Raw genomic sequence first — 10922 nt, 5'->3', positions numbered from 1 at the left:
GATGTGTCTATGGAGCTTCCATGACCTTTCCTTGTACAAGTTGTGCTGGCTTCCCCAGTATTGTGCACTGTCTTACCCTTCACCAAAGTTACTACTTACCTACTGTCTATTTAGTTTCCTCCCCCACCTCCCATCCCTCGTAACCAGCAAAGATTGTTTCTTTTTGTATGTAAACTTTTTCATGGGTTTTTACAGTAGAGGTCTCATACAATATTTGTCCTTTTGCGATTGACTTATTTCACTCAGCGTAATGTCCTCCAGTTTCAACCATGTTATGAGATGCTTCACAGATTCATCATTCTTCTTTATCGTTGCATAATACTCCCTGGTGTGTATGTACCATAGTTTGCTTATCCATTCGTCGGTTGATGGGCATCTGAGCTATTTCCATCTTTTTGCTATTGTGAACAGTGCTGCAATGAATATGGGTTTGCATGTCTATTCGTGTGACGGCTCTTATTTCTCTAGGATATATTCCTAGGAGTGGGATTGCTGGATCGTATGGCATTTCTATTTCTAGCTTTCTAAGGAAGCACCATATCATTTTCCAAAATGGTTATATCATTTTGCATTCCCACCAGCGTTGGATAAGAGTTCCGGATCTCCCCACAGCCTCTCCAACATTTGTTATTTCCGGTGTTTTTGATTCATGCAAGTAATGCCAGGGTGAGATGGTATCTCTTTGTGGTTTTAATTTGCATTTCTCTAATGGCATTTCCTCAGGTGTCTGTTGGCCGTTTGAATGTCTTCTTTGGTGAAGTTTCTGTTCATTTCCTTTACCCATTTTTTAATTGCATTGTCTTTTTGTTGTAGAGGTGTTGGATTTTCTTGTAGATTTTTAGAGATTAGAACTTTGTCTGACTTGTACTGTCCAAAATTGTTTTCCTAGTCTTTAGGTTCTCTTTTTACTCTTTCGGTGAAGTCTTTTGATGAGCATAGGTGTTTAAATTTAGAAGATCCCAGTAATCTTCTGGAGTTTGTGTGTTGTTGCTTATGGTTTGTATCCTGGTTAATGCCGTGCATTAGGGCCTCTAGCATTGATCCTATCTTTTCTTCTATGAACTTTATAGTTTTGGGCTTTATATTTAGGTCTTTGATCCACTTGGAATTAGTTTTTGTGTATGGTGTGAGGTATGGGTCCTGTTTCATTTTTTTGCAGATGGACACCCAGTTTTGCCAGCACCATAGAAAGTCTTATTTCTTGTAGTAACAGAGCTAATATTGCTAAAAACCAAACCCAGAGTGTTATCCTAAAATGGCTGAATTATAACACCAACTCAATTGCCAACCTTGAGAGGTGTCTGAAGTTAAAGTGAGGGCTTTGTTTGGGAAGAAATGGGATCCTGAAACTTGCGATTGGGTCATATGGGCAGTTAATCAGGAAGCTGGAGACTCTGAGCCCCTAAATTCCATTGAATCACTCCTGCCAACAGAACCAGCCCTCTCACTTCCATCTGAAGAGATTACTCTAAGTTTGTCTGCTAAACCACCCTCCCCAGTAAAACCACTAGTCCCTCCACTCCCATTTTATGAGATTAACCCAGCTGTATCTAAAGAGCCTTTGTCTGAGTCATTGCCTGGGGCATCACCTGAGGCAGATGCTTTACAAGACAATGCTGAATGTTCTCAAAACACTTCCCCACCACCAATTATGACTTCTAGACCTATAACTAGACTTAAGTCCCAGCAAGCTCCAAAAGGTGAAGTAAAAAGCGTAACCCTGGAGGAGGTATGCTATGCTCCGAAAGAACTGCTTGACTTTTCTAATATGTACAAACAGAAACCTGAGGAATATGTGTAGGAATGACTACGAAGGGTGTGGGATAATGGTGCAAGGAACGTAAAGACGGATCAGTCTGAGTTTATTGATATGGACCCACTAAGCCCAGATTCTTCATTCAGTGGTTTAGCTCGAGAAGTTAGGAAAGGATCTAATAGTTTATTTGGTTGAGTTGCTGAAGCATGGATTATGCAGTGGCCTACACTAAATCAAGTTGAAGTACCAGACCTGCGCTGGTATTCTCTAGAAGAAGGTATCCAAAGCCTTAGCGAAATTGGTATGCTAGAGTGGATTTATCAGGTTAGACCCACAGACCCACACATGGAGTGTCCAGAGGACACACCTTTTACCACAACTATGAGGAACAAATTTGTGAAGGGAACTCCAGCATCCTTAAAGACTGCTGTGATTGCTATTTTATATAAATCAGATTTGACAGTGGGAATGGCCCTAACTGAATTAAGATACGTAACTACAATGGAGCTGATTGGACCCTGTAGTAATAGAGACCAAGCGGCAGCACTCAATCAACAAAAACAAGGTGGGTGTGGTTACCGTAATGGACAGTGGAGTCAAAGCAGTAATCAGAATAGTCTGACTCATATGGATTTCTGACGTTGGCTACTTAGTCATAGTGTCCCTAGGAGTGAAATAGATAGGAAAGCTACTAAATATTTACTTGATCTGTACAAGCGGATGAATTTTAGTTCAAGTGAACAGCAGTCTAACTCAAATTGCCAGAATAGAGAGTCATGGCCCCTCAGTCAATTCCCAGACTTGAGTGAGTTTACAGACCCACAACCTCTTGATTGATGGGGAGGCTGGGTCCCCTTGAGGAAGGACTCCAGTACACTGCCAAAAACTTATACTGTTAATCTTTCTCTCAGCCTTCCCCAAAAGGATCTACGGCCTTTTATGAGAGTAACTGTTCGTTGGGGAAAAGGAAATAATTAGACTTTTCAGGGATTACTGGATACTGACTCTAAGCTGACACTGATTCCAGGAGACCTAAAACATCACCGTGGCCCACCAGGCAGAGTGAGGGCATATGGAGGTCAGGTTATTAACGGAGTAGCCTTCAGTATGGATTATACCTCAACATAAAGAAAACAAAAATCCTCACAACTGGACCAATAAGCAACATCATGATAAATGGAGAAAAGATTGAAGTCATCAAGGATTTCATTATACTTTGATCCACAATAACACCCATGGAAGCAGCAGTCAAGAAATCAAACAACAGATTGCATTGGGCAAATCCGCTGCAAAAGACCTCTTTAAAGTGTTAAAAAGCAAAGATGTCACTTTAAGAAAGACTAAGGTGTGCCTGACCCAAGCCATGGTATTTTCAGTCATCTCACAGGCATGGAAAAGCTGGACAATGAATAAGGAAGACTGAAGAAGAATTGATGCCTTTGAATTATGGTGTTGGTGAAGAATATTGACTATACCATTGTGATGGTTAACATTGGCTGTGCCATGATCCTCAGTGTTTTGGCAGTTGTATACTGTTGTGATCACTTTCCTGTTGAAATTTGATATGTGATCACCCCCATAATGGAATCTCCTGAGTGATACTGGTAGGAGCAGAGCCTGTGGCGGCTCTTAGGCCCCTCAGCCTTATCTCTCTGCCCTCTGCCGCCTACTTCCTTCCTGTTCGCCTTGCCAAGGTTTTTGGCTTGTTCTGGATCCTGCAGCTGCCTCTTGTTTGTCTGACCTCCAGTTCTTGGGGCTTGAGCTAGCAGCTTACCTGCCAATCTTGGGTTTGACAGCCCCTGCAGCTATGTGATTGGGCAAGACACCTTGCGGTATTGCCTGCTGATCTTGGGATTCGTTGACCTTCGCAGCCTGTGAGCAAGAATCCTGCTCTCTGAGCTGCTGATCTTGGGTTCACAAGCCCCTGTGGCTACATGAATCAGGAGAAGCCCTATCCTGATCCACGGACTTAGGACATTCCATCCTCTACAATTGCGTGAGCTGTTTCCTTGATATAAATTTCTCTCTCTATATATATTTATACACTATACTGGTTTTGCTTCTCTAGAGAACCCAGCCTAAGACAACCATGGACTGCCAGAAGAACGAACAAATCTGTCTTGGAAGAAGTACAGCCGGAATGCTCCTTAGAAGCCAGGATGGTGAGACTTCATCTCATGTACTTTGGACCTGTTATCAGGAGAGATCAGTTCCTAGAGAAGGACGTCATGTTTGGTAAGGTAGATGGCCAGTGAAAGAGAGGAAGTCCTTCAACGAGATGGATCAACACACTGGCTGCAACAATGGGCTCAAGCATAGCAATGATTTTAAGGATGGTACAGGAATGGGCAGTGTTTCATTCCATCATACACGTTTGCTGTGAGTCTGAACCAACTCAACAGTATCTAACAACAACAACAAAGTTTTTAGTGTTGCCAGTGTGGGATGCAGGGGAGAAGGGATGTCTTAGCTTAGGGGACACTGATTTCCGTTAATGGTAGTAGAATAATTTGGAAATGGATAGTGGTGATGGTTGCACAACATGATGACCATAACCAACGTCACGGAATTGTACATGTAAAAAAGTTGACTTGGAAAATGTTTTGTTGTATGTATTTTTACCACAATAAAACAATTAAAAAACAATTCAGTATTAGAGAAGGATCCCAGCACTTTCTGACTGCTGATTACTTTGGTGGCTCTAATTTAAAAAGTAAATGTATTTTACTTGCTTTGCTCCATTTTTTACTGGTATTTTATTATCATAATAATTATTACATTTTTCAAATGTGCTTTATTTTGTGTTTGGTTTGCTCTGATGACATTTTGAAACTTCTGAAATATTTGCCAAATTTCGCCAGAACTACAAATTTTTAAAAATGTGATTTTTGTGAGAAAGCAGTACCTGTTTAGGTTTCTAATTACGAGAAGAATTCTTTGCACACACAAGTTAAAACTTGGTTCACACATCAAAAATTATTTCTAACAGCATGAACATAGTTTTGCCATATTTTTAGGGTATCTTCTGTGAACAAGGAGGTAAAGGAAACTATCTACTCTGTGGGTTCCAGGGAATCAGAAAATAAAACCTGTCTTTCCTGCCTGTTTGGAACCAAATGAAAGAGAAATGCAGAAGACAGGAAAACAGAGACAAAAGTTATCACCTTTCTTATAGGTAAGGTAGAGAGCATGGCTTCCAATAACTGGATTTGCTAATACTTCATCCCTGACTGAGACAGGCTCACTTTCCCACCACTGGATCCACACAGGCCTCCCCAATAGGCACAGGCCCCTCCCCTGCAGCATGGCAGGGCTCAGACCTGGACAGGTATGTTCTGGGAAAAAAAAGAGAAACCAGAAGGGACTGTGCTTTGCTTGCCCTGTTCTTTCTCCCAAACTCCCCAATCAGAAAAATCACTCCTCCTACCCTGGAGATAAACCATGAGAAACCAAAAGAACCAAACCTGTTGGCCATCAAGTCGATTCCAACTCATAGCAACCCTATAGGGCAAGGTAGAACTGCCCCATGGAGTTACCAAGGAGCGCCTGGTAGATTCAAACTACCAACCTTTATGGTTAGCAGCCACTACACCACCCAGATTTCCAAACTGTGAGAAGGGGAGAGTAAAACAGGTTTTTCAGGTGGAAGTCCTTCCGCAGGGGAGCCTGAGGCAAGGGAAATGGAAGATCTTTCTGTAATCTCCCTACTGCCTTATCTCCTTTCAAGCTTGTCTTAGAGAAACAGAACCAGAAATACATACATTCCTCATAATTGTTACATGCATTCTCTGTCAGAAATAAACTCTATATTCTTCATTTATCACTGTCCAATATGCTAGCCACTAGACATATGTGGTTCTTAACACTTAATATATGCCCAGTGTGACAGAGGAAATAAAGTTTTAATTTTATTTTATTTCTGTATAAAATTAGATAGCCTTATGTGGTTAGCGGCTAACAAATTAGACAACATAGCTCTAGATAATCTAATCTCAATTACTAACATCAGGGGGCGAAAATCCTAAGAAAGTCTCTGGCATTAGTTTTTTGTTTTTAATTTCCTGTCCTGAATGTCGGATTAAAACCAACAAAACCAAATCCATTGCCATGGACTCCGACTCATAGTGAGTCTATAGGACAAATTAGAACTGCCCCAGAGGGTTTCTGAGGACCACTGGCAGATCCAAACTGCCAGCCTTTTGGTAGAAGCCACAGCACTTAACCACTACACCACCCAGGGCTCCAAATGTAATATAGGAAATCAAATTACTTAAGTATTTACTTAATTAATCGTATATGTATAGCCTAAATGAAATCAAGCTGTGATCTATTCTCATCCCTAAAATGTAGATCAATTAGTTTAATTCACACAACAAATTTATGTTTCAGGATTAGTGTCACATTTTATAGACATGGAAACTGAAGTACAGAGTTAGTACATTACCCAACTCATGGCGACCTCACATGTGCCAGGGTAGAACTGTGATCCATAGGGTTTTTTATGGCTGTTTTTTCAGAAGTAGATTGACAGGCTTTTCTTACCAGGTGCTTCTGGGTGGACTTGAACCTCCAGCCTTTTGGTTAGCAGCCCAGTGCTTAACTGTTCACACCACCCAGGGACACCTGAGATCACACAGCTTTATGTAAAGTAACTCATTTGGTTTGTTTTGATGAGTTGTCACCCTCCCATCTTCTTTCCATACACTTCTCAACTCTCCACCTTGCCAGGGCAGATATTGTTGTCCTGTGCTCTCTGCTCTGGCCCTCGTCCCGGCCACCTCTACCCTCCAAGATGCTCCGTGCTCCAAAATCCCCAGTTCTTCCACCCCTACCCACCCAAACTCCCATTATCCCAGTGCAGCCGATCTCATGTGCTAGGAAGAAACTTTCCAGAGATGCTTTTATTTTCAAAGAGGCTGCTTCATAAATCAGATACACCTCTGGGGGCAAACCTAGGTCTTTGTAACTCCTAAACTCTTAAACACCAAACCATATATACTGTCTTTGTCAACTGATATCAGGGTACCCAGACCATATTATCTATCATTTACAAAAACGTTCTCATTAGTTAAATGTAAACTTTCAGGGAGAGTCCATAAGAGAATTCCTTCGAATAGCATTTGGTTGTTCTGCAAAACCACAGATACAGTCATTTGGGTTACTTGGTGTCTTTGAGTTCATTTCAAGCAAAATGGTCTTTTCATGTGCACTTTTCTTTTTTTTTTTTTAATTTGGAACAAAAGTTCTATATAGCCCAATATGTTTCCTTTGGGCAAAGGAACTTGCTCAGCTATCACAATGAGCTTACCTTGGGTGCCTAGTGATATCATTCCTTCATCCAGTATATTATTATTTTATTTATAAGGCCTACTATGTGCAGAAGGAGCCCTGGAGGTGCCATGGCTAAGTGCTGGGCTGCTACCTGAAAGGTCAGAGGTTGAAACCCACCAGCTGCTCCACAGAAGAAAAGACCTGGAGATCTGTTCCAGTAAAGATTTCAGCCTAGCAAACCCTACGGGACAGTTCTACTCTGTCCTATAGGGTTGCTGTGACTCGGAATCAACTGGGCAACACACAACAACACTGTGTGCGGGGGCTATGCTAATACCAGGCCGCAGAGGTGACCGTGACAGAAAGTTCCTGCTGTCAGGCATCCCACAACACCAATAATTAGTTATAATTGTGACAAGGGTCACACAAGGTAAATGAATGGTGGCAAAAAACATAGCCAGGCAATAGGCCTAGCTTAATGGACTAGTTAATAAGGAGAACCTCTGAAAGCAAACTTTCTGATCACTAGTCAGCAATTCTATTTATGTGCTCACATTTCATTTTATATAATTTTATAATCAATACATTAGGAAAATATAAAAATAAATAAGAGGCATAAGCAGCCTTCTTAGTTCTGTGGGAGTACATAATAATTATCCCTGCGTTTATTTTTCTTTCAGTAGGACTCCAACTTTTAAAATTCCCCTGGAAAGTATATAAAGCTGCTTCACTATAATAAATATGGAAACTGAGTTAAAATGATGTCATTGCTTTCGGCATCTGCGCTATTAGTTTGGAGAAGACAAAGAATAATAAGTTCTTAGCCTTTTGCTTTAGAAGCTAAGATTGACAAGAAAAGATCATGCCTTTGTGAAATAGTTAATTCTTAAGTAAGAAGGGTATACCCAAAAGATGACCAAGAAACACTGGCATGTCCTGCCTTTGAAGAATTTAGTCTACCATCATCATGAAGACTGAGATAAAAAAATACCATAATGAGTTAAGACTTTCTAGAAATTAATTTAAGACTCCCATTTCTACTCAGAGTGCAACTCAAAGAGGGTAAATTAATTTCACATGGGTCAGCCAATGATCAATAGAAACAGGTGTTAGCACATTAATAACTATAATAGGAAACTTAGACACAAACAAGGTTCCCCATTCCTTTTGCAACATTGACTTCACTTCCCCCACCTTGGTGCGTTCTTTGGAATTTAAGAGCAGCTGAATGTGCTAATTCACCTCCAGTGGTGATGCTTTTCCCCTGTGCTTTTCTCATGTTCAGAAGTGGAAAAGGGAAAATGCTGTAAAAACAGAAATAGTTTCCAGGTGTGGCCTCCAAGGACTGTCTCCTCAGATTTCCACCCCATAACCTGGAACCCTCCCATCCTTGCCCCTCACTGCTGGATCTACCTACCTGAAATGCCCCCAGAGATGCGTTTGATTTATGAAGTAGCCTCTTTGAAAATAAAAGCATCTCTGGAAAGTTTCTTCCTAGCACATGAGATCAGCTGCACTGGGGTAATGGGAGTTTGGGTGGGTAGGGGTGGAAGAACAGGGGATTTTGGAGCACAGAGAATCTTGGAGGGTAGAGGTGGCCAGGACAAGGGCCAGAGCAGAGAGCACAGGACAACAATATCTGCCCTGGCATTCTGGAGAGTTGAGAAGGGTATGGAAGGAAGATGGGAGGGTGACAACTCATCAAAACAAACCAAATGAATTACTTTACATAAAGCACTTAGAATAGTGCCTGGCCCAAAATAATATGAAAATAATAATTACTTACCAATTAGTTCTTACCAGTTAACCAGTTGCAATTGAGACAGCTCTGACTCATGGCAACCCCATGTGTTTCAGAGTAGAACTGTGTTACATGGTGTTTTCAGGGCTATGACCTTTCAAAAGTAGATTGCCAGGTCTTTCTTCCGAGGCACCTCTGGGTGGGTTTGAACTGCCAGCCTTCACAGTTAGTAGCCCAGCACTTAACCACTTGTGCCACCCAAAAACCAAAACCAAATCCATTGCCATTGAGTCAATTCCGACTCATGGTGACCCTATAAGACAGAGTAGAACTGCCCCATAGGATTTCCAAGGAGTGGCTGGTGAATTCGAACTGCCCACCTTTTGGTTAGCAGCCAAGTTCTTAACCACTATGCCACCAGAGACTCCAATTATTGGTCTTTCCATTGCCATTAAGTTGATTCTGACTCACATAGTTGATTTCCATTACTGGGAAAGTTTTAGTCTTCCTCCTTCTCCTCTCTCTCTTCTTACCATGTAGCATACAGTTCCTAGGACTCAAAGATACAATTTGCACAATTCATCGTACTGTTTAATTCCATGTTAAGTAAAAAAGGCTTTTGTGAGCTGGCTCTGGAACACAAACAACATCCATTCATTATTTTGACAAAAACAAAAAAAATGTTTGGCACACAGCAAGCTCTAAATGAGTAATTGTTTAAACAAAAATATGTTTAGCATTCCAAACAACCAATTTATACACTTGGGGAGTGAATGGCATTTCTAGGTTGAGTGGTCCCTATGTGTTGAAGGTGTTCTTATTTAGCTCTTCAGGATTGAACAAGAAAGGTTTTGTAAGCACTTGCAACTAATCACTATGTTAAAGTTTATGATTTGATCTGAATTAAAAATGTTTTCAATGGAAAGTGAAAGAATTAAATACCCCCACCCCAGACAGCTTGGAGAAGAATACCCGTTGTCTAAAAACTGAATCAGAGAGACTCTTACAAGCAACATTGGGGTCCTGGTGCTGAATCTGGGAGCAGAGACTTACATGAAGTAAATTGCTCAGTGAGGAACATCAAAGGCACCTACAGGTTTTGATGTTGCTCTTCCACAGAAGGAGGGAGCAGAGAAGAGAGGGGGCAATGAGGAGAGGGAGTGGACTGAGCAACAATGCTGGACCCCATACTGTAAAAGGGCTTAACATCTTTTAATAATCCACTTGTCTTTGGGTAAAAAAAAAAAAAAGGCAATGTCATTATGACCTATGGTGATACATGGGTTGGGAGCAGTACTTTCAGGTACAAATGGCCACCAACATCCTGAGGGTCAGGAACAATTAGAGATCTCATACCTGGAACATGTTCTTGGCTTTGTAATCAGTCACTGAATCAAGATCATAGAAATGTGTCAAAGGCTGAGCATCAGAAAGAGAAGCAAAGTCATTCTTATCTAAAAAAAGTGTCAGGGTGTGGGACACGTTCAGGAAGTTCAATAAACAATTACTGATTGATTGGGCTGGAGAAGAGCTCTATGCCTAGAATGTTCACCTGTGAATCCTTTAGCAGTCAAAATTTAACTAAGAGAAACGTGTCTACAAGAATACTGGAAACAACTGCTAAAAGCAAACTGTCTTTTTAAAAAGTTACTTTTAGTATTCTAGATACAGAGTTCTCGAAATAAAAAACTCTTTAACAATACTTTCCAGGCATTATTTCCAAAGTACAGCCTGAGTAAGTCACCGCTTTTCTCATGAAGTCAATAAATAGCTCTTCACATCATAACCAGGGAGCTCCCACGATAAACTGCCTACTTTGCCATTTGAACATGCTGTCCACCAGAATAAATTCTCAAATAATTTCCTGTTCTGTCTTCTTGAGAGACGAATCTGTCCAGCCCTTCCCACTGCATGTATCCTGCACTTGCTCATATTTAGTTTTGGCTCATGTCATGAATCATAAAATATCCTTGTTTTCTTCATCAGCCATGCCTGACCCCCAAAACTTGTTAATGAAGAAACAATTATTTTCTCTTCTAATTTTTTTTTTTTGATACTATGTGTTTTCGCTAATGGAAGGCATGCTGATTAAAGGATCATCCTTGTTTTCCTCATCAGCCATGCCTGACCCCCAAAACTTGTTAATGAAGAAAC

Source organism: Trichechus manatus, unplaced genomic scaffold (genome assembly GCF_000243295.1).
Source record: "Trichechus manatus latirostris isolate Lorelei unplaced genomic scaffold, TriManLat1.0 scaffold00125, whole genome shotgun sequence".
Taxonomy (NCBI): Eukaryota; Metazoa; Chordata; class Mammalia; order Sirenia; family Trichechidae; genus Trichechus; species Trichechus manatus.
The sequence above is the reverse complement of the archived record's forward strand: the minus strand, read 5'-3'. Positions refer to the sequence as shown.